Source organism: Lagopus muta, chromosome 2 (assembly GCF_023343835.1).
Source record: "Lagopus muta isolate bLagMut1 chromosome 2, bLagMut1 primary, whole genome shotgun sequence".
NCBI lineage: Eukaryota > Metazoa > Chordata > Aves > Galliformes > Phasianidae > Lagopus > Lagopus muta.
Genome location: NC_064434.1, coordinates 35,311,936 through 35,337,289, shown reverse-complemented (window position 1 = coordinate 35,337,289; position 25,354 = coordinate 35,311,936). Strand labels below are relative to the sequence as shown.

Below are 25,354 nucleotides of genomic sequence, written 5' to 3'. Positions count from 1 at the left end.
TCCATGTGCCTCAGAAACACAGAGCATCTTCTCTTGACTGCGTCTGTACAGGCAGCCTGAGGGAGAAAGCAGCAGATGCCCAAGTGCTGCAATTAAAGGCTTGACCGCTCTTTTGCACCCAGGTAGTGCAAAATAAACGAATAACGTGATTACAGGCTTACAGGTGCTGCGGCAGCCCCTGCTGCCAGTGCCTAATGCTCAGATCTAAAGCCCTCATTACCATTCCAAATCACTGCCGCTTCCTCCAAGCAGCAGAGCCCTAGTGCCACGGATCCTGTAGTGCTCCTGCTCCTATGCTTTTGGAAAGCACAGAGATATTCAATCCTTCTGTCAAGAAGTCAAGACAGGTAGGAAAAAAAAAAAGAAAGAAAGAAAGAAAAAAAGATTTTACTTTACAATAAGCAGCAGCTCTCGCTGTGTTTCTCTGGTAAAGATCAGATTGCTTACCTGGGGCAGGTAGGGAAAGCAACGCCCTGCCCCAGCACCCCACAGGATGGCAGCCCAGGTCAACGCCTATTGGTCCCAATGCCGCAGCTTGGCTCGGCACGGAGACAGCAACGTGGTCCCCTGATCAGCGAAGCATAACAGGAGACACTTGGGCTGATATCACCGCTCAGTATTTCAGAACCACAGCAATGAGGCAATGTCTCCAACCAGCAAGAGCCAGCCGCATCTCCACAGATTTTAGCAGCTCAATGAGTCAGGCACTCGTGAGTACAGGAGCTCCAGGAAATGTCTGGCTGCTGGAGGCAGTCCTCCCGGAGCTAGAGAAAAGTCCAGCACACAGCAAGCATCACAGACACTGCCAGGCTGGAAGATAGCCTCTCCTATATTCACAGAAAGGATAAAAAGAAAATAAAGGCTTCCCTTGCAGGAAAGAGACAAAAAAGGTGACAAACTGAAAGACTTAAGACTTGTAAGTTAATCAGCTTCATAAAATCCCACGTGATAAATGAAAGTCATACAATGCCAGAGCACAGGTTACTCTCAGTTAGTAAGATCACTAGTGTAGCTAACAAAAAGCTCCTGGTTTTATTACCGTTGTACCAAGGTTCAATACAAAAATAACAAAAAATAGAAAAAGGGGCTCCCATTTCCTGCAGTAGACCCCAAGTTCTCTTCTCTAGTTTACTGCCAGAAATGGTGCTGAGTATTGCAAGAAAAGCTCTCATCACTAGCAGCTTTATTCCATGCAATGTAAGTAATAAGTATTCTAAATTACTTTAAACGAGTCCTGTGTAATTTAGTCAGACCGTTTGTTTTATGAGATGATATATAATAGTACTCTTTTATAATAATCTTATAATAATCCTTTCTAAGAAAGCTTCCCAGAAAACTTCCTATTTCTAATGCTGCCCATCTCTTCATTGCTCAGCTCTCCGAGGAAAATGGGTTTCTTTGCTTATTAGTACATAACAGGATATTTAAATCCACAGCATTCTCTTTTTCTTGTCTACTCTCTCTGAGAAGTAGCTTGTCATATTTAAAATATGACATAAGCACAAATAATGTACTCAGAATAACAAGGTGGGTTATTGCATTGAAGAATGAGTTTCCTGGAACCTAACTCATTTTATCATTTATCCCAGGATGTAGATATACCTTCCATTTCTGGTGAGTGACTTTCAGAGTTTTTTCAAAACCTGCAGCACTGCTTTCCTTTGAATGACTTTTCTCCAGTTCGCCCCACGAATCCAGTACAAACCTATTGGGAAAAAGGTATATAATTTTGCTAAAGGGAGGACTCTGTGTCTCACTCCTTCCTGCCCTAAAAGACAGTTCAGAAGAGCCCAAGGTGTCATTATGAAAAGCACAACATAGAATCATTGAGGTTGGAAATGACCTCTCACATCACCTAATCTGACAACCAGCCCACCCCCACCATGCCCACTAACCACGTCCCTCAGTGTCACATCCACACATTTCTTGAACACCTCCAGGACAGTGACTCCACCACCTCCATGGGCAGCCCTTTCCAGTGCCTCACCACTCTTTTCAGTGCAACTTAAGGCTGTTTCCTCTCATCCTAGTAAAAGATACACCTGAAAAATGAGAACAGACTACCAGCTCAAGAACTATCTGCTTTTGATACATATTTATCAACTACACCAATACTAATTTTTGAGCTGGACTGTACAGTGCTGAACATTTTGAAATCAGACAATTTTCTTGTATGTTGGTTCTGATGCTGTTTACTGTTGTTCTCACTGCATGTTTTGAAATACTATCATTGCAAGTAAAAGTTTTCATGCATGCAGTTGTATAATCCATCACCTCCCCAGTCAGCACGCTCTACTTCATCTGAGAACTTTTGTGTGTTTTTTGCTTTTTTCCCACTTGTTATTAATTACTTCAATAATCACTTTAGCAGTCTCCCAAGGAACTCTGTGTGCCAGCTGCTCCACAAGTTCCCACCAACACTAAACAGCCAGGCTGATGTCCCTGCTCTGCCACCAGCGTGGATCTGCAGCCCTCCATCCAACACAGCCAGACACAAGCTCTCAGCTGCCTGGCATCTCTCAAACCAGCCTTGTTGCCACCACAACAGGCAAAGCTGCACCTGCTGGCACTGGCACATGGAGAGTAGCAATGGAGATCAACGCTTAAAATCATCGGTTACACATCACCAATCTCACAGCATGGTAAACAATTGTTTAATTGTTTTTCTTCCACTTTAATTACCTCGTTATTCATTAGGCAGGCTCTACCCTTAGCATATTCCAGAGCACCTCACAGGACAGCTGTTCATTTTGTCTGTCTCACTGAAGTTTCACAACTTTGTTATTCTCTCACCCTCTCTTTCACTACATGCATGCGCACACACGTCAAAAACATTCAGCAGAAGCAAGATCAGCTCACAGCAAGCATTCTTCAGTTAGGCAATGCTTACACAGTAAAACAATATCCATTGTTGGCTACAACACAGTATAGACGCAAACACACAAGAAAGAGATGTTCTGGTCTCATTTACATAAGTGCAGTTAGGAGATCTTTCCAGCTCACTGCTGCTCAACAGAAGTGCTGGGGCTGAGCCTTGGGAACAAAGCAGGATACAGCTGTGCTCGTGAGAGAACAGAGATTTGCATTACACTCACGCACTGAGGGATTTCTGGGTGGGAGATGTTACAGAATGGCTTAGGTTGAAGGGGAACTTAAAGCCCACTCAGTTCTAACCCCCTGCCATGGGCAGGACTGCCACCCATTGGATCAGGCTGCCCAGGGACCCATCCAACCTGGCCTCGAATGCCTCCAGGGATCTACGGCTTTCTCTGAGCAACCTGTTTCAGTGCCTCACCATCCTCTGAATAGTAACTTTTTCCTGACATCTAACCTAAATTTCCCTTTCTTTTAGTTTAAAGACATTCCTCCTCCTATCACTGTCAGACTGTGTAAAAATTTGGTCCTCCTCCTGGTTATGCGCTCCCTTCAAGTACTGGGAGGTAGCAATGAGGTCTCCCCAGAGCTTTCTCCTCTCCAAGCTACATAAGCCCAAATCCCTCCACCTTTCTTCGTAACTGCCTTTCTGAATGGCACTTTTCCATCTACCTCAGCAGCCTACAAGCACCATACTGCAATGACAAAGTCTGCTCCTACCATGTACCTACCATGTACCAACCTCATGGAAATGTAGGTTTTTTACTATTGGTGCCACCCTCTCTCAAATTAGTGTCTGAAGTAAGCTCTGTAACTTACCATAGGAAAATCTTCCTCAGCTGGGGAAGGAGACCAGGTTTCTTCCCATTCTCAGATACCAACAAACATATTTGTGTTGTGGGAGAACAGAGAATGTTCTATTCTTGCTGACATCATCCTAATACCGTGTACAGTACCCCTGATTTTAATGTTCATGCTAGCACGCTGTCAAATGAGCACTAAATATCTTCAGGATTTGTCCCCTTGATGTATTACATCCATAAAGGACAATATATACACAACAAATGGTGAAGGATATCTAAGTATTATTTGCTTCATAAATCTCCTTGCAAGTTGTGAAGAATCAATCACTGTGGGCTAAAAATATTTTCCTCTAAGACAATCATAAATCAGTTCAGAAGCTTTCTGCAGATGTCTTGATTTTTCTCCCAGCTGCTACACCTGAAGGGGCTGCACCGGAGATGGTGAATGTTGCTGCTTTGAATGATTGGGTACTCTCTTGAACAGGTCCATAAAAATGCATCATTAGCAGTATCTTAACGAACAAACCATGGCTACCACATTATGAACCACCTCCAGAACTTCTAGGTCTCTCTTAGCTAATCATGCTTTGTAAACTCTGGCAACCAAAAACCCCTACAATTCCAGTAGCAAACATAGCCGTGGAATTTCTGTATGACACACATGAAGGCTCACCAAGTGGAAACACATTCTGAAACAACAGCTGAACAGCACGATTACTTTTTCACATAAAACACTGATGCTGATGATTACTGTATTATTCCTGTTGCAGTAAATGTCACAGATATCTGCTCAGTCACATATCTGCTCTCCTTCACTGATAATTTGTGTAAGTTGGGCCATTATAAATTTATGAATCAAGTACTCTAACTGTGTATGTGATCTATCAAAGGCAGTTTTAACTGTCTTAAAAATCAAACCCAACATGGTAATGCAAACGTGGCACCAAATTGTCTCCTAAGTAATCAGCTATGTTTTCACTTCTTTTTTTTTCCTGGGGATTTGCTCTTGAGCAGATGTTTAGTACCCTTGCCAGGAGCCCTGTACAACCTTGTGATAATTACCAAGAAGGCTGGCAACAGCTCACAAGGGACGAACAAGCCAGTTCTACCTAATTAATCTACAACCACTTGAAGCCACTGAAACAAACAACATACTTAAAACTGCACGCATGTTTATGGGGTCGAGGTGTATACCACAAGAAGAGGAAATTATTTCTTCATCCAGATAACAAGAAAGTATATAAAACATCAACCACACACAGAATAGTTTGCACAGCAAACAAATTAATTCATTATACTTCACTTGGAATGAGATGAGGGAAGCTGAAGATTTTCACCAGTGGGACTCAAACAGCAGAACGATGTCCGTAGTGCAAGTATGCTCCTGCATCACAGCACTGCAGAGAACGCACAAGACTTTTTCTCAGCATTACCAGCATTCTTGTCTGTGATTTCCTCAGTACCTTCTTTGTTGTTTCCTCCTTCTTTTCACATGCACAGAGTTTCAAAACAAATATCCAAACCATGCCCATCCTCCCTGTACACAGCCTGTGCTCAGCCTCATCTGCTGCACGCTCCATTCACCCTCATATTTTCCCTCCACCAACGATTCTATAAGGGAAAGTTTTTTCCTAATAGGTGTAAGAAACCATCAGCTCTGCTCCAGCTTCAGCGAGGTTTGAAAAATCTTCTCAAGAAACCAGAAACATTCTAACTCCTCAGCCATCCATCTGAAAAACACAGTTACACTCCCATAAATTCTTATTTTATAGGTCGCATGGCATGGACCATACTTTCAAGACACAAATTCACAGGCAAATTTTACCACAGAGCTAAGGTTTGCATAACTGTTAGAAATTATCACTTCCATTGTATTATTTTTCTTCCAGGACAGTCATAGGTGACTGCAGCTGAATCTCAGATTCTCGAGTGAGAGGAAACAAAAAGACTGAGGATCTGTTTGGTACCACCTTTGTCTGTTCTGACCACAGATAACAGAATGCAAATTTTCAGGCCTCTCCAAAACCCTGGTGCTCTCTAGACAGCATCATGACTCCAAATGTATACAAAAGGGTTCACTGGGCAATGCAGACACCACCAACTTACTCTGTTATACTCCCATTAGGGTCAACAAAGGACACACCTGTCATCCTAAAGTACCTTTCTACTGACAAATGAATCACATTCTAAAATAATTACCTCATTAAACAGCATCTTGAAAACTATACATTAAACATCTCAAGCTAGATTAAAACAATCTCATAGTATCTGTGAGAAAGATTCTGATTTCTGCAATTTGCTAGAAGACTGTGTCTGCCTGGTTGCATCATGACATGTCCTGTCAATGGTAAATCATGATTTATGAGAATTAAAATACTCATACTGGAATAAAATGTAGAAAGCAACTGATGCAGAAAGTCTCAACAAATCTCAGTAATGACTTCTCCGTGGAAGTCATTCTCTCTCTCAGCCTTCATTTTCTGAGTCCTAAGCTGCTTCCAGAGATGATTCCACAAGTCCAGCTCCTCCACCAGCATAAAGGCTACTTTGCAAAGGCTTTACTTTCCACAAGAAAAAATGAAACAATTTAGAACGTTGTAAGCTCCTTGCGCAGAGGATGTGGCTTTCCCTGGGCAGCCTGATCTAATGGGTGGCAACCCTTCCCACAGCAGGGAGGTTGGAACTGGGTGGGCTCTAAGGCCCATTTGAATTCAAGCCCTCCTGTGATTCAGCTCAATGATACAGGTTGGGGGATGAGCTGCTGGAGGGGAGCTCTGCGGAAAGGGACCTGGGTGTCCTGGTGGATGACAGGTTGGCCATGAGCCAGCAGTGTGCCCTTGTGGCCAAAAAGGCCAATGGCTTACTGGGGTGCATTAAAAAGAGCGTGGCCAGCAGGTCAAAGGAGGTGATCCTCCCCCTCTACTCTGCCCTGGTAAGACCTCATCTGGAGTACTGCGTCCAGTTCTGGGCTCCCCAGTACAAAAAAGACAGGGATCTCTTGGAAAGAGTCCAGCGGAGGGCCACGAAGATGGTGAAGGGCCTGGAGCATCTCCCCTATGAGGAAAGACTGAGTGAAATGGGTCTGTTCAGCCTTGAGAAAAGGAGACTGAGAGGGGACCTGATCCAGGTCTATAAATATCTAAGGTGTGGGGGGCAGAATGGCGAGGCCGGACTCTTTTCAGTGGTGAGTGGAGACAGGACAAGGGGAAATGGCTGGAAACTGGAGCATAGGAAGTTCTGCACAAACATGCGCAAGAACTTCTTTACAGTGAGGTGACGGAGCACTGGAACAGGCTGCCCAGGGAGGTGGTGGAGTCTCCTTCTCTGGAGATGTTCAAGACCTGCCTGGATGCCTACCTGTGCTACCTGGTGTAGGGAACCTGCTTTGGCAGGGGGGTTGGACTCGATGATCTCTGGAGGTCCCTTCCAACCCCTACAATTCTGTCATTCTGTGATTCTGTGATGCCACGGACACAGTCTGGCTATCTGTTGAAAAAAAAAAACCAAACCAACTAACAAAAAACCAACAAACAAAAGTAGAATCATCACCAGTCTCAATTCAGCTGGTTCATGAAGAACTACTGCCAGATGCTTCACATAACCAACTAAGGAACATATTGTATCACCTCAAACGTGTGTTTTGTTGAAAACCTTCAGAGTCCCTGTGTGCAAATCTCCTTCATGTGAAGTAGGCCAACTAGGAAATGCTAAGGTATTTCTTTTCTTTGTGTATATCATGCAAATGTATGTGCAAGTATACATGTGACAGACCTGCAGCTCATTTCTGTACATAATTACATCCCTCAGCTATTCTGATTCTAGGAAAACACTTCTCCACATTTTTGTCTTCTCACATTTTCTACATATACCTGAGAGGATGAAAACTGATTTATGTATGCATACCTACACAAGAACAAACATACACAAGCATGCAAAAATAGAAATCTGATTTCAAAGGAAATTAAAATTACAAAATGTTGGGCCTTTTAACACTGACAACTTCAGAGGTGCAAATTTTAAGGAACTATTTCTCCAGGTTTTGGTCTTTCATTTTCCTTTCTAACCTGCACATCAGTCCTGCTTTGCATGCCAGGGAAACTGCAGGTACTGTATGCATTCGAATGTTAAGTTGTCAAGAACACAGCTTTCTACAGAAAGCACTACAAGCTTTATCTGTCTCAAAAGCCAGCATCTCACAATGCTTTTTCTGTATCTGAGTGCTTATCCTGTTTAAGCATTCATATACTGTGACCACTTTTGAAGAAAACAGAATAAATAATCAACTTCAAATTATACTTCTTTCAACGTTCTTCTCAGTTTATCACTGCTTAAATTATAGGGCTTTCAGCAGAGATTGCACTGGGTTTTCTTCTTATTCAGGTATATCAGAATTGCAGGTGTGTTGACATGTCAAGCACACCTTTCATTTTAACATATTTGCTGCTAGGAGAGCCTCAGAAGACACAAAGCTTGCTTTCACTGAAGGTTCAGGAGCCAGCAATGTTGTATCATGCATTAAAAGTTTATAGGCTATAATGTATATTAGCTTAGAAAAATAGCTCATCAAACACTCCATGAAAGGAACTTACCCCTGGTGGGGAGTGACAAACCACTGAACCTCATGCCATGTTCTCCTGCCCTAGCCCACACAGAGCACAGGAGATGAGTCTCCAACTTCTCACTTAGAGAAATCTCATTTCAGTACAACACTGGCCAGTTTATCTCACCAGTGCTGAACTTAGACACGAATTTCAATGGGGGGTACAAATGGACAGCAGGGGAGGCAAGAGACTGCATACTTCAAAGGACACAGCAGCATTTTCAGCATTTTGGCTCCTTATTTAAAACTGAGCTCTTCTCACTTGGTTATTTACTCAGGAATTTTTGTGCATTTCCAAACACATTTCTGCACAAACCTATTTTCAAAGCATTGTAGACAAAAAGAAAAAAAGGCAGATTTGCTTGTTACTCACTCTCAAGGATCGTTTAGTTTTTTCTGATGAACATTTTACAGCTGTGACTTGCTGGGCAGCCTCTGGCGAGGTTCAATGGAGATGGCAAGTTCAGTCTTTTCCAGTGCTGACAGCACCAGTGTGTCTTTGTACCACAGTACGGTACACTGCTTCTGCAAAAGTAGAAACACATAATAAATAGAATGTCAAATCACACTGTGGAGTAAAGAAATTTTAACACCAGTGCCCTCTGCAACATAGAACTGCCTAAATACAGCTGGGCAAAACGAGTTATTTCCTCCTGAAGTTTTCACTGGCACTGCCCACTACAAACAAAACAAGTTTAAAGCACAGCTTGATGGTTTGGGTTGTGCTGACTGATACTTGAAAATGCCATCAATGAGAATTGCACGATTACACGAGCAGAGAAAATCAGACATAGGCCTTGCAAACTTCCCAGAAGTCATATGCCGAAAGAAATCAGGGAAAGGACTCATTCTGCTTCTCTCTCTTAGCATTCTCTTTGACACTGTACTGTCATCTCAGTTCACATCTTCCATTTCAGGATGTGAGCAAACAGAAGTTTCACTGGCTATAGGAACTCATTAAGGATAGTCACTTAGGCTTCCATTTTCAGCCCATGATCCTTCTCTTGTTCTCTTTCCACAAATACTTTCACCTGCTCCCTTTTCCTGCTACTTTATCAGGTTTCTCTGTTGCCACATTTGTCATTACTTCCTTCTGGAAGTCTAGCCTCCAGAGAGACTACCACTGTAATATTTGTGAGCTGCTTGGAGAAAGAATAGATGAGAAGATTCACAGGCCTGCCCTGTCAAAGCAACCAGCTCTCTACATTCCAGGGGTCATAATTTATCATGTATGCATTGGTACTGAAGTTATTTCCACTGCTTCATGTACTGGAGCAAGCAGGCAAGCAGCTCATGGGTATCAGGGCAGCCCACATCACCAGGCCAGCCCCTTCCATAGACAAACTGGCCCATATGTTATGACCAAAAAAAACCAAACAAACCTATCTCTGGTACAGTATGCTTTGGCTAATGCTGATGCCAGTGCAGCATTCTCTTTTACTTTGTTTGCTCTCAGACCTCCACTGTCTTTTTTCCCAGTGCAGGCATGTGCATTTCTCTGATTGTATGACAACCTGGGTAGGGAAAGAGGTCATGCTTGGAAAATCACCTGGTAAAGGAATTAAACTGTTAAGACTTTAAAACTCATCAGACTCCCTGAGCTGAGTCTCCCCAAGCTGTGCAAACAGCTGGAGAAGACAGCACAAATGTGAGAATTACTAGGTGGGGCTCAGTAAAATTGCCATGGCTTCTTTTAATTACTGCTCAAAGTGTTCATCCAACTACAGCCTCATGCTGCCCAAGGGTAAGAAAAAAGAATTTCACCTCTTCCTCCCATCGGCCACTCCTGAACAGAAGTGACCATCATGTTGAAAGAACAGCCCTCACCCTACATATACTGATGTGAGTTCAAAGAATAGAGTTTTAAGTCACCCGGTAGCTCTTCAGTGCACCTGATTCACAGAATCATAAAGCCATAGCATGGCTTGGTTTGGAAGAGACCTCAAAGCCCACTCTGGCCACCTGCCATGGGCAGTGTGCAGCTCACCAGCTCAGGCTGCCCAGGGCCTCATCCAACCTGGCCTTGAACACCTCCAGGGATGGAGAATCCACAGCTTTGCTGGGAGCTGTGCCAGTGCCTCACCACCCTCTGAATAAACAATTTCTTCCTAACATCCAATCTAAATTTCCCATCCTTTACCTTACAACCATTCCCTGGGGTGCTTTTAGTCTCACTCCTTTTTTTTTTTTTTTTTTTAAGGGGAAATAAACAGTGCAAACAGCAGCTTAATCAACTCAGTGTGTGAAGGTCTGGTGCTGTACCTATAGACAGCTATTTCAAGGTGTCACTGAATTTAACACAAGTTCCCCTCAATATCTTTTCTTTACAAAAACAGCAAGGGAAGAGATGGCAGACCTGCATAAAAATCACTTCTGTTGTGGTAAGAAACAGTTATTCAGAAGTACCTGCAGCTCCCTCAGGAATACTGCTTGTTTATCAGATAAACTGCGAAAGTGCACTCACCCACACCATCTTCATTTTGAGAGCATACATAAGCCCTGACAAGCACCAAGGGGGCTGCTCCCCAGCCTCTTCTTACCAGTTTACTTTCTATATGGAAAGCTGAAGCTGGACACTGACACAGCAAGGACTGGCAACAGACACAACACGTTCTAGGGGAAAAAAGCCTCCTTATAAATTAAGCTTTTATTTCCCCTTACATCCAATAGCAGCACTATAGTCAGCTTATACTTCTAGATATTTTTTTCATGGTAGCTTACACAAAGTGGTTTCCATGTTTTACTGAATGGTGTTAGAATTTGACTGTATCCTCAGCTGCACAAATAGACTTCCAAGGAGCTGGGCAAAATTTGGATGGCTCTCAAAGCCTCAGAAACATTCTTCTATTTTTACTAGAATGATAAGAATATATACCCATTATTCCCATTATACCCTAAAAAACATAAAGATGACTAAAGACTTGAGTGTTTATTTGCAAGCAGTAAAGAAGTACATTCAATAGTAGGTGGTCACTTGCTTGTGGGAAGCTTAAATGACCAGCTCCTACTGAATAAGATGAAAATCATCTCAGACTGTGGAGAACAACCAGTTCTGGACCACAGGGCTGAACATGGCCTAGAATCTGACACAATTCAAGCTCTTCTATTGTTGACAGGATAAACCATTTGCATCCTTTCTTTGGCTATGTGAGTCTGAAAAGCAAGACCCAAAGGCTTGGCTACCCATCAAAGTTTAAGCCAGTGCTCACATTTCAAGTACCAAACAACAGCTTGTTAGCAACACTGAGTCACTGTTTCTGTTGGGCTCCATAAAAGCATCTGCATGTAACCAGAAGGGAGAGTCGTACAGGAAGAAGAATGGAAATCTTTGACAGTATATTTCTGTAAGTGACTGTAGTAAAGTGAGTTACCCATATAAGCATTATGAAAGAAAAAAAGAAAGTATGAGCTATAAGACTTCTCCATGCTTGCCCTATTCTTGCACATATATCACTTCACTACATATCACTTCACTACATATCTGCTTTAGGCCACTAATGGGAGGTGGATTTCTGGATTAGTCACACCACACTGTCCTTACATACAGGAGGAATAAAGGCTGCAAAGCAGTTTATGGACCCCAACAAAAAGCACACTCTTCAGAAAACTCACATTCATATTATACAAATGTCACTGTCTGTGTAGCATGGGGTTTTGTTTTTGCTTTGTTTTGAAAGAATGATGCATTTTCAAATGAACCTTTGTGTTAAACAAAACTGGAGCAGTGGTCACGTCCTTCCCTTACAGTTAGAGAGGTGCCCAAACACTCCACCTCAGAGATGGTGGCTGCACAGAGGGAAATGATCCCTTGGGTCCCAGTGCAGTTTCACAGCTCTTCTCGGCAGTATTCGTGAGTGATGGAAGTCACTTGGCCTGCTTGAACTTCTGAGAGCTGCAGACAGGAAAGTGCTAAGAATAAATAATCTCTCTTGATCTTTGAAGCAGAAATCATTGCTGAAATGCCAGTTATGTGACTTCAATTAGAAAATGCTATTGTAAGACCTTGCCATCCCCAATTACTACTAATTAACATCCCCACATAATTCAGCCACTTGCCTCTTTTCCTCCAAGCATTCAGATTAGATGTGTTTATGCACAAAAACCTGGTAATACAGAAAGACATCAGAAAACTATTATTTATGTCTTTGTCTTGACCTTTTTCTACTGTTTTGTTGACTACATAATAGTGGCTTTTCTCATTTGTCATGAGAAATTGGATGGAAAATGGGAAATGGCAACAGTAATTTCTGTAAGAAAATCTTTCACTTATCGTAAAGTTCAAACAGAAGCAGAAATAATTTATGACTAGTATAGTTATTCTCCACTTACAAATGCTATTTATGATTTAGGAAGATTTTTTACTAATTTATTTTTTTTAACAGATGGGAGAGAAAACAACTCACAGAAAAAAAAAGAACTCTCAATGGGGCACATGTTAAAAATATCATTTGAAGTAGTATGTACATATATTGTATTATATACATATATTATACTTGTCAGACAGCTAGATATGCTCAAAATACCTTTTACCCAAGCAATCCAAATTTCCATGTAACATACAAAAAAAACCAAAGTGAATTACAAGGTAGGACCATGGCTAAAGAAGCCAGTACCTACCTCTCTAACCATAAAGCTGGCCTGCACCTCAGGTCTGTTTCACTAGTTATGGGGGTAACAGCATGATTTTTGATCATCTTATTCTTGCTTCTTCTTCTAATTTTATTTTACACAAACTCACTATTTGCTTCTTTATTCACAGTTAAAACGAACTCACTGTTCTACAAGTTCTTTTCTTTAAGGCAGAGTGAAGATCTCATAGTTCCTTAACCCCCTAGGGAGTTCAGATGCTATGCTTTAAAATCCTTGCTCATATTTCTTCAGCTGTTATTTCTGTAAGAAAGTCAGAGCATGTAATCTGACGCTCTCGTAAGCATGTAAATAAGTACAAAAGAAAAAAAAAAATAGCTGCTGATAACTAAACAGCAGAACCACAGCCATGGAATCACACTTACATTGCAGATACCTAATGCAAACAGAAAGGCTGCTGCACTGATATGCAGGACTGTCCTAACCCAAGTAAAACAGCTATTGTTTTTATTGTCCAGCCTTGCTTGCTTTATTTGTTTTTATTGTCCAGCCTTGCTTGCTCCAGCCTTGCTTGCTCCAGCTCCTCCTCCAAAGCACATGCCAGAAGGTGCTGTGTGCAAGAGGCTGCACATGGCCACAGTGCCTGAGCAGCGAGACTCATGTCCTGGGCCACACTTGGCAGCACGGCTCCCAGCAGGGAGGGCCTTGCCCAGTGCTGCCTCTGCTATTGACCGCGCACCATGGCTTCTCCAGGAAAGAACTCAACAAGGGAACCAAGAGCTGTGGGCTTCACATCCCATCTACAAGGCTTGACAAGGTGAAACCCAAACATTTGATCTCACACGTTCTTCTGTTACCCCAGACGTGCTGCTGGATGAATGGTCCTGCGCTGCAATGACCCTCAGCACATCTGAGGAAAAATAAGCTCAGCCGAACTAAACAAAACAAGACCTGGGAATCTGACCTTGGTTTTCAATCCAAATACCACACTGATCCTAATTGAGACTACAGTTTAACAAAAGCTGTCCAAGCCAGCCTTTTTCTCCTCACAGCATAAATCTAGCTATCTTTTTCTAGTGTGTTCCACCCAAACAAACTGTTAACAAAACAAAATGGAGTTAACAGTGAACCTAGAGTGTTAATTAATTCAGAGGGTGCATAAAAAGATTAACAAGATCCTTTTATCCTTTGCTGTATAATTTAAGTCATCACTAACTAGTCACACTTTAAAGAAATTCTTGCAAATAATACAAGTGTTGGCTGTTACATTCCTGCTCACACCTTGTTTCAAGATTTAAATCATGTTTTAGTTTCTTTGACAAACTCCAAGTATCTGTGGATTAACTAATTGTCATTAGACTAAGTGATGGAAACAAAGCATGGGCTGTTTTCACAAGTCCCATAAAAAGATTTGTTGCTTTCCATTTACTCTAGCTGCTTTATAGTACAGGCCACGTCTTTAGGGCTACATATTTTAGCTTAACAGGAACTGATACTTAGTAAATTGGAATATAAATCCAAGTGTTCAAACCACAGAATCAAATTCAGGTATCTGATTTTAGTACCCAATTTAGAAAATAGAGATTTCTATACTAAACAATTCTGCTCATATGCCTTCCTGGACTGCTGCTCCTCCCAGAATTGCATTAGTATACATTAACTGGAAAAGGAAGGGCACAGAAAAAGTTAGTTCCTACAGAAGTGGAGAAAACAACCTACTGAGTTCAACCTTGTAGCCAAATACTAGCAGTCTGAGGCATTCAACCTGTTTTGGTTTTTTTCACCTTCAGTCTTCAGAAGTAATGTCTTCCGTCAGATCTCTGCACATACCAAGCACAGCCAAACATTTTTAAATAGAGAAAGATGATTTAACAAGGGACAAAAGGGCAAGCTGAAGTTTGGGAGATTCACAATGGACGTCAGGAAGGTAGTGTATTGCTCAAACAGGTGACAAAGAGACATGGCAGAATCTTCCCTGGAAACATCCAAGGCCCAGCTGGACAAAGCCAGGGCTGGCCTGAACTGGAGCAGCAATAGGTTTCCTTCAAGCAAGAGACTGGACTAGATGGCCTCTTGAGGTCCCATCCAACCAACATGTAATGAGCAAATAAAGCCACCTTGCCTTAGACATGCATTATCCACACAAAATTAAACAGCGACAGGAAATGTAATACACCTACTCTGCCTCCTAAATTCAAATACACTTTCATTTTTAAAAGGTGCCAAATCCAAATAACATTCTGTATCTATGTATTTCTTTTTTATCTTATTTTTTTTAATCAACATTTCTTTTTTACTTCAAGTTCCTACAATTTTTGACAATTTTAAGACATGGTATTTTACAAGGTCATTGTTCTTGTATTAAGATACGCCACACCACAGAGGAAGTAACTACAATTATACAGGTTCACACTATTACTGAATTTATGTAACTTCTACCTTTTCCATGATAAAAGACACGCTGTCAACAGCTTTTTCCATAAAAGTGGTCAAAATACCTTCATAGCATAACTTCCTGTATCACTACATAGACATTTCAAATGAAGCAGATTTCTCTATTTGGTAACCTCTAGAGTTTGAACACCATCAGAAAATACTACTGTTCAGTTCATTTCCATTTTTTGTCATTTCTTCTTGGATGAGCCTACACACTCCTGCTTCTCTGGTGTAAATGGCATACCCTGAGAAGAGGTTCCTAAAACGTCTCAGAGGCTGTAAAAGGAAAACAGGCTGCAGGTTGTTCCAACTAACTGGAACTGGTAACTGGAAGAGCAGCAGGTTCCTTTAAAAAACAAACAAAACCAACACAAACATTAGTTTTGAAAACCCAAGTAAGCCTAACTCAATTTAACTTTGATTACCTCTAAGATTCTATTTACCTCACCAGGTTCATCAGAAATACAGCTAGCATGAGTTTACTTAGGTATCTTATTTTTTATCTATAATTTCTGGAAATTCTATACCATCCCCTGACTAACCAAAGTAACTTCACACCTTCACAAATATTCATCTGGCAACTGGTAGCTAGAATACAGACTGCAATTTAGGAAAATGTCACAACATGCAGGTAACTTACACATTATTTGTTAAAGACTACTGCAGCCTGAAATTTGGTTCAATCAGCGTGGTCCAGAGAATGTAACAGATCTCAGTGAGTCCATTTTAGACTTGTTCAATTCAAAAACAAAGTACGTTTTTCTAACAGCTTTCAGAACAGCAAAAACATCTGGAATGCAGAGGGCACATTTTTCTCCTTTATTCTACCACTACAGCCTTTACTGAGAATGAAGTTTGTCTTCACAGTGGCATCTCCACAGACAGATTTGCTGGAGATGTACTCTCCTAGACAGTTCCTAAAGCACCTTGTCGTTGTTGGGATTTTTCTTCATTCCTGACAGTAAAGTATGACTCTAACAACTGAAACACATCAGCTCCACAGGATAAAAAGGATGGTAAACTTGCATAGTTTTCAGTTTTCAGACGCTGCTGCACATTAAAATAAGCTCAACTCTATTTTTCGAAGAAAATATCTATCTTTTCAGCACTTCAGTGCTAAGTACTGAACAATGTATTAAATTGATTAAAAGGGAATAACTGAGGACACTAATAAGATGCAAGCTCTTACCTGCATGATATGGTCCCCCAACATTATCAGCTATGGCAGGAGCTTACCTGGTACACAAAACTAAAAATGTAGTTGGCAGTTAGTACATCAATGTATTCTGTGGGATAGTTTAAACACAGAATCTATACATCACCTTCGGGCCTGATTCCTACATGGACAGTTATCTTTTTTTGTCTGTTTATTTGTGCACTTCATTGGCTTGCTTGGAGAATTTCTGGACTTCAAGTAGCTGCCAATAATTTGGACACATGTCCTTTACTGTTAGATAAGTCTGACAGAAATACTGGCACCAGTACTGCTAGGGACTGGTAGCGCCTTTCCCATGGATGAGCAAAGCATCGGCTCATTAGCAATTAGTACGCTCCTTGCTTAGCAAATAACTTCTTAATGCTGATAGTCTTGGCACATCTCCCTGCCACTAACCTTGGGCTTCAGGAAGGTTACTGGGGAGGTGAGGCTGAAGCAGCCCAGCATCACCAGGCAGCCACAGACTTGCTTGAGCACATACATGCATACACATGAAGTTAAAATAAGACTAAAAAGGCACAAATGGTCAGATACCCTTGCTTGTTGTCTTCTTCTTTTTTTTTTTTTTTAATTGAAAAGGGGAAATCTGCCATACTACACCTGTTGCTCAACATTTGAAATGAAATGATGGGCAACAATGAGTAATTCTCCACATCCCCATCATTTGCACATAGAGGAGACTGCTGAAGGACAGATATTACTCATGTAATCTTGCTTCCCACATTGTTCATCAAATGAAAAGTGAGCACTTCAAAATTCAGGTAGGTTCCATTTGGCCAAATCAATGTTTTCAAGTTTCCTCAGTCCATAGCAAAACTGCAGCTGTGACCAGCTGTGACCAATCAGGAATCCAAAACTGGAAGCTTGAGCAAAACAGCCCTGCCATAACTATCATCATAAACGCTGTGGCTGAAAGATGGCAGAATAACACTGTAGTCCTCCAGAACGCTGAAAGCGAACGACAGCATGAGAAAAATTGTTTTTCTTCAATAGAAAATTCATTTCAAAATCCATTTCTTTGAACCATTTCTTTTTTGAAATTTGTAACTGCTTGCTGGTTTTCATCCTTGCAGGCTGCCAGAATGCAGAATTCTACAGAGGAGAAATCAGATTCAGTCTCGATTTTCCATGCTTATGAATTTCAATTGGGAGCGCATGAGTTGAATCGCTTCTTACTCACACTTCGTGTCCCTCTGCAACAGAATCTGGGGACAGTAATGATAAGACTAGATCTCTTCCTGTAAAATCATTATTTTACATTTAAATACATATAGTTAGATATTTGTATGCTAGGCAGTTTTCAGCATTAATTTTATAAGAAATGTGAAGAGGCAGCCATAGCATATCCCATTTTTCTCTCAGATTACAAAGTGAGGAACTAAGAATAAAAGAAAATATTAAAAAGTAATTAAATACAGGAAAAAAGCCTGAACAGGAAAGGATCTCACTTGCCACTTCTAAGTGACACTGAGCTTTTCTTTTTCTATGCTCTGTTCTGCTTCTATCTTTTCAAGCCTCCATCTCAAAATCCATATCCTGTCAGTCATCTGCCCTTAGTCAGCTTCCTAATACCAGACTTTGCTTCCTTTCATTGTGCTACAGCCACTAAGCTTCTCAGTCTCCATTTCTTCGTGGAGATGCAGATGAGCACTTTCTGTGAAGCCTCAGTTCAATTCAGTGGATCGAACAGGACATTTTCCCCTTTCATAATTCATTTACACATGGCTAAATATTTCTGAAATGTTCGTTTACAGTGCACCTTCAAGAGGTTGCTGCAAACTACTGGTGTAAATGCATTTACTTTGGGATCCTTTATGGGAACCTGGTGGGAACCTGTGTGCTGCCAGAAACCAAAACGCCAGTTCCTCGCTTTTACTGTCCAAGAAAGGCAGTTTGAAAACCAAAGATGCATGAAAATGGAAGAAAAAATATCATAGACAACATGTATGGAAAAAAAAATAATTGGAATATTTTTACTTAGGTTCAGAATCTTAGCTCTGTGTTGAAAAAAAAATTCCATCAGTGACCCTTTCTGTTTTTCACATTTAGTTTTAAAACATACTTTCCTGCAAAAATAAGTCCAAATCAAGCTGTCAATATATTTTGGAAAAATCATAACTGGCCTGAAATAAAAAGATGGAGAGTATTTACAGAGTGCTACAGATTCAGCCTAACCTTTTCCTGCCTTCACCCCAATATAACCAGAAATTCCTCCTGAAATATTTTACCTTTTTGCCCTTTTTCTACTGCTCCATTGCTTTTCCCCTTGTTTGCTGTTTTTATGTCACCTCCAAACCAACAGAACTTTTGGCTTGTCTGAGAACAAATGCAGGCAGCTCCACACTGACACGAAGCCAAGCACTGAGTTTAGCATCAGCACAAAGCCAGCTGAGGAGCACTCTGCAGGAATGTCAGAGAGATGACAGAGAGAAGAGAAAGATCATGCATTAACAAAAAATCACACATCCTTTAATGTCCTTAAATTACCAGAAGGATGCTTGCTATATAATAAAGAAGCAAACATAGCCCCAAGGGATCGACTGTGTAAGTTATGTGATTATGACATATGCACTGCCTCATTCACAAGTTGTTAAGAAATTCCAGTTTTCAACTTACATACTTCCTCATTTAAGGCCTTTTGGTAAGCCTGAACATTTCACTTGACAGGATTTACCTAACAGAATGAGAGCTAAAAGGTGAAATAATCAATTGTCAGACTATCATATTAGAATAACCCTTTGGAAGCTTCCCATTTTTCCCTATGTTCATTGCTTAAAACAAAAGACTGGAATATCTCTCAGAATTCGTAGCAGAGATATTATCTTAGTCTACTGATCCCTGCTTTCACCTTCTGAAAATAACCCAGGCAATACTTAGATAAATATTTATAATAAATTACTGCATCCCTATAAACTGTCAGATTTGCTTAGTGCACATAACTCCAGAAAGATACGGTTATTTCCCACATTTGAAAAATGCCTGTCCATTTAGGAGGAGGTATTTCTAGCTATCTTGAGCAGGGAGGGATAAGGCGATTATATCCCACTTTCTTCTGTCTTAGTCATGCTAACCTTTCTTGAAGAAGTTTCACTACATTGTTTTTTAGGGTTTTTTGTTTCTTTGTTTGTTTGTTTTTCTTGGTATTAAACCAGAAAAGAGTACTTCTGGAACAGAACATCACTTTTTTTTAATTTACTATTTAAAATTACTTCTGCAGATGCCCCATCCCTAGAGGCATACAAGACCAGATTGGATGGGATCCTGGACAGACTGATGTGGTGGCTGGCAATTCTGCCTATGGCAGAGGGCTGGGAATTAGATGATCTTTAAGGTCTCTTCCAATCCAAGACGTTCTATGATTCTAAAATATAACAGTAACAATAACAACACAAAAATAACAATAATTTCTGTCTGCGTGCTTGTATCAGTGGTGCAAACCAGTGCTCCCATGCCAGCACCAGGCACTTCCCAGCACCAGTTCTGGACTCCTTAATAGCACATGGGGAAATCTAGCTGTTTCTACACCCAGGGCAAGGAGAGACTCCCCAGAAACAACAGAGCCTTATCTTGTTCACCCAATCAAGTTCACAGCTGAGTGCAAAGGAGGAGCTGTGATTCACACCGAGGCAAACAGCAGGGCGCATCACTGCGGTTATGCCACGTCTCCAGGGCCTTGCAAGCATGCAGCGCTGTACTGCTGCTGGCTGCAGTCTAAACTGACTGCGCAAAACTGAATTGCCATGCTCTATGCAACTTTCCACTGCAAAGTTAAATGCACTTATAGATGCAGCCTGATATACTGTATTCCAGAAGAAAAAGAGTATCTGTTTCTGCTTTAACAAGAGCTTTCATAGAACCACAGAACGGCTTGGGTTGGAAGGGACCTCAAATATCATCTAGTGCCAACCCCTCTGCCACAGACAGGGCTGCCAGTCACTAAATCAGGCAATCTGAATGATTCAGGGGTTGTTAACAATAAGCAGTATTTGTAAGCTCACTAACTACATCATTCAATTCCTGAAAGCATTTCCAAGAATATTTTATGAAGTCTCTCTTCCTTAGTTTCCCTGAAAACAGACTTTTATGAACAAATTGCCAACGAATGAATTATGCCAGCTTTCAATATCAGATCTTCCTCAGCTACAAAAACTTGTGCTTCTGATGGATGCTCAATTAGAAAACAGCTCTACCACATAACATGTGATAGAAGCAAAGGAGCAAATTCTAATCACTGGAGATCGACAACAAGACTTTCATTTACCAAACCAGGACAAGAATTTAATCGTAAAAAAAAGCGAATCTGAAACACTTATAAAGCTATCCTCATCTCTGAATTGCTGCTGCCAACGTCACATAGCATGCATCTGGCATACATAGTTCATTTGTACTTTGAATGCATACAGAAAAGCATACAAATTAAGCTGTATAAGCTTTTTTTTAGCCAAAAACAGTACTTGTTATGCATCTTGTATATATAGCAGCATAAATACTAGCTATTTACATTATACAAGAGCAGAGTTGTTCCTCAGCAGAACCCTCAATTAAATATATTCATATACCTACATTCAGTGAATAAGATGCAAAGAAACCTACTTCTTTCTTCAAAATGTAGATATCTAAGCTTCTGCATTCACCTGGTGCATTTGGCAAAGTACTGAGTGATGTCAAAAAATACAATGACTTATTAAGCCAAGACTGGTAAGCTTAGGCAACAGTGATACTGCTGCCACAACTCTTATTTAGTTTTGACTTCTAATCTTTGGGGATTTCCACTTTTTATTATTACTTATGTTTAATAACTGATTTATCAATGCAGCAGAATCTTAGAAAATCAGCTACTCAGAATTTTTTGGTCTGTCATGCTATACAAGTAACATTTCTGAAAAAAAAGACCAATCTTATGGAGAGGTGAGGGGCAATTAAAGCCTCCTACACATCAGCCAGAGAAAACAGACAGGAAACATCCAGCACATGCTGCTGCAATGTAATTTTTAACTGAACATTGGATTGATTGTACAAACATGCCCTAAAAGGATAAAAGAGAAATGGCACCATGCTTTTCAGAAAGGAAATTGTTTAGCTGTCCACAGATCATGCTTGAGTTGTTAACTAAATATATCAGAGCTCCATGTGAAAGCATCAACAGAGGCTCTGCTTCCTTTCAGGCATTTTTGCAAATTCACTGCAATGCGCTCACGACATGCCCCTCACTCTGTCTCATCCTGCAAAGCTACTTTGTGCCTTTGCACCTCAGATAAGAATTTTGGCCAAGAAAAGATGATTTACAAAGTGCAAAACACTAGAACTAGCTGGGCTTAATAAAGTGTACCACATGGTTAACACTTGAAGAGTATTTAGTAATATGTATTACCAGGTCGTGACACAAGGAATTTCTTTCAAGACACCTGCATTTGGCTATTGGAGTAAAAACATCAAACCAGTCCTCAGCACGGGTGTTGAGCTTAAGAGGACTGGCAAAATGCTCCCTTCAGACCTACCTGCCTTCCTAGAACAGCACCGGCAATTGGGTCTCCGTGTTCACTCAGCTCTTAATCCCTTCGTTCAGACTGACAACAGAGGAGGCCATTAGTGTCAGCTCTGCTAGAACTCTGCTATTAGGGCTTCTTAAGCTTTTCCAAGTAAATTGCATGTGTCAAACAAATACCGCTCAATGACGGCAAATAAATAAATAAATAAATAAATAAATAACACCAAAAAAACCTTTGCCCTACTGCTCTCCTTTCTTACTGACCCACTCAGGAGCAAGGGGAAAGGGCAGAAACAACCCTGGAGCCTTCGACCAACTTTCTGTGGTTTCTTGTTCCTCTCACTCACTATATTGCTATCTTACATGATTCACAGATAATATGTTAGTCGTTCCCTCAGATCATTCCCTATAAACTAATTGGAGGTGCAAGACTGTATGCATGTATCTCTGTTAAAGCCTCACAGTAGTGACCTCGCTGGATATACTTTATCTAACTTTATACAAGATTTAGTTTAAAGTAGTTTAATTTCCTTCTGCAGTTAATGTGCAAAGAGAAACTGAGGTAATGCTGCCACAGGACACGTGTTGCAGGTTCTTTCTGACCCTTCCTCTGACTACAACGGGAGCTCACCTCCAGTTTTACACCTCAGCCTTGGCAGTGTGAATGCCATATCTTACAAGGAGCTGGCCATCCATGAAGGAAAGACTGTGCTATTTCAAGGCTTCCACAGTCTTGAAGAAAGAGCTAGAACCTGTCTGTAGCCTGTCTTCTGAGCTGTAATTATAGCCCTGAGCTACGTGTGGGCTATGTGATTTCCTGCACCTTTTAACCACTGTTCATTTATCCCTCATTTGGCATCATTAAGCAAAAACACTTTGCATCACTTTGAGTAGATTTAATCCCACAAATGCAAAACTTTAAGTAGAAAATAAGTATGATTCTTGACCCAGTTAAGTCATTGGGAATTTGCTGTTAACTTTGATGGGTTTGGATTTCAGTCCAGCTCTTGATAGTCAGACAGCAGTAGGCTTATTATTGTTTCTATTTGCAAACGGCTTCTACTTTTTCTATTACAGGACATAGGACCCTTTCTGGATCTCAGATCAGTTAATTTACAAGTCTTCCCCAACACTAGCTATGTATAATATTGCACACTTAAGAATTCATAATGTCTGCTGTTTAAAAATTGGCCATGCTCTTTCAACTGAATGGGGTCACCGGCTTGTGATACAATTACAGAACACAAATTAAAAAAATAAAAAAATAAAAATTATCCATTCAAATATGCATTTAAGGTAGTTACACCATTTCTCCATCGTGTCTTCCATCCTTCCCTTTTGCCAGTATCTTTGCTACTTTCAAATGGAAAAACACGAGACAAGGCAAAAATATTTGGTGAGAATTTTAAGCACATAAAAGTCAGGCAATTCAAAGCTATGACTGCCAAAAGAACATTAATTGAGCCATCTGCACATGCACTGCTAGGCAAACATATTAGAACTATATACTGCAAGGGACTACCATACACAGACACTAAACAACTGTTACCGTTCTTAACAGAAAATGTATTTTTATATCTGCAAATTTGCTGGCTTAGTTTATTCTTTGTTTAAATTCTTTGTGATGAATTTAACTAGCTGTGTCACTGTTTCATTAAGTACTTTGACATTTTAGCTGGATATTTCAAAGTGATTTATGCTCCCCCATCCAAAAGGGGTGAAAAAGAGAGGCAAAGATGAACAAAAGGCTATAGAGCAGTATGACTGTGGGAATGAGGTACCCTCCACATTAAAATAGCAGAGCTCTTTATGTTAACAACACACAGGCTAACCCACAAAATGCCACTTATTTGAGTGTCTCTAAAAGATGGGGAGTTTTAGAAGCACCAGGTCCAGGAATTCCCTGAAATCAACAAGCTGGCAGATTTTCTCTCTTCCCCCATCCACATTCCACAATGTACTCTGATATTCACTGATATCCGCTTCTCTCCCTCACAGCCATACTGAAACAAAATACACACACACACACACACACCTCCACCCCAGAAGACAAACAAGTGACACTACTTCCTATCACCCAACCATGGGTGCCTTCAGTAAATGCAGAACAAACTTACGAAGACAGAAAGAAGTTCCTTAAGGAAACAATCTTGATTAGGCACTAACTTCGGACATTTTTATGGTCCCCTGAAGGAACTATGTCTTCCCATTCTCTGGATTACAGTCCAATTGAGACAGGTTGACTAAGAGCAGTGTTCAAATTTGACCAGCTTACTGTTTCACTAACACCCAAAAGAATTCACAAAACATCCTCCTTCTTAGTTGTCACATTTATTCAAGTCATTATTATAAAAATATGTTAGCAAAGACAAGAATTACTGAATTATAAGAGTACTAGTGTAATGAGAATGGCGGGGGAGGTGATCATCCCCCTCCTCTGCAGCTCCATTTGGAGCACCCAGGTCTAAGGTCCCCATCATCAGAAAGTGGAGCTGCTGGGGCAGGTCCAGAGAAAGGCCACAAAGACGATTTGAGGGCTGGAGGACAGACTGAGGGAGCTGGGCTTGTTCAGGCTGGAGAACACTCCTGCTGTCTCTCCAGGGAGACATCCTTGTAGACGTCCTAAAGAGAGCTTATAAAAAGAAGGCAAACTGACTTTTTACATGCACAGAGAGAATCATAGAATCACAAGGTTGGAAACGACCTACAAGATCATCCAGTCCAACCATCCTCCCATTACCACTGCTACCACAAGCACTAAACCATATCTCGCAGCTCCTCATCCAGACGTCTCTTGAGCACTGCCAGGGACGGCGACTCCAGCACCTCCCTGGGCAGCCATTCCAGTGCCTGACCAGTCTGAGAGAAATAGCGAGATAGTGACAAGACAAGAGGGAATGGTTTATAACTAAAAGAGGGGAGACATAAATTAGATGTTAAGGGAAAATTCTTTACTCAGAGGGTGGTGAGGCCCTGGAACACACTCTCCAGAGAAGCTGTAGTGCCCCACATGCCTGGAGGAGTTCAAGGCCAGGCTGGATGGGGCAATGGGCAGCCTGAGCTGGTGTGGGGCAGCCCTGCCCATGGCAGGGGGCTGGAAGTGGGTGATCTTTAAGGTCCTTTCCAACCCCAGCCATTCCATGATTCTATGGCTTTTCTTCTCTAAAGATAACATAAAATACCTACTTTTAATAACTTCGTGTCAGTGCATTAAATTAATCCCAACAGATTAGATTAGTCCTATTTCTGTTTTGGATATTGAGATTTAAACACGGGATTTGGATTCACAGCTGAGTCACACTACAGTGCCATTACTGAGTCTCCACGCATGCAATCTATCTCAGAGCAAA

General features: G+C 41.1%; 1 protein-coding gene across 5 annotated transcripts in view; it reads right to left on the bottom strand.

Annotated features, from left to right (window-relative positions):
- Positions 1–25,354, bottom strand: part of ANKRD6 (ankyrin repeat domain 6) — a 112,081-nt gene that overhangs the window by 38,992 nt on the left and 47,735 nt on the right. For 4 of the 5 annotated variants that reach the window (XM_048937792.1, XM_048937795.1, XM_048937793.1 and 1 more), the window contains exon 3: positions 8,651–8,802. The gene's annotated coding sequence lies outside the window, so the exon portion shown is untranslated. Of the gene's footprint in view, positions 1–7,034; positions 7,153–8,650; positions 8,803–25,354 lie in introns of those variants that run through there. The other variant, XM_048937796.1, reaches the window with a different exon arrangement.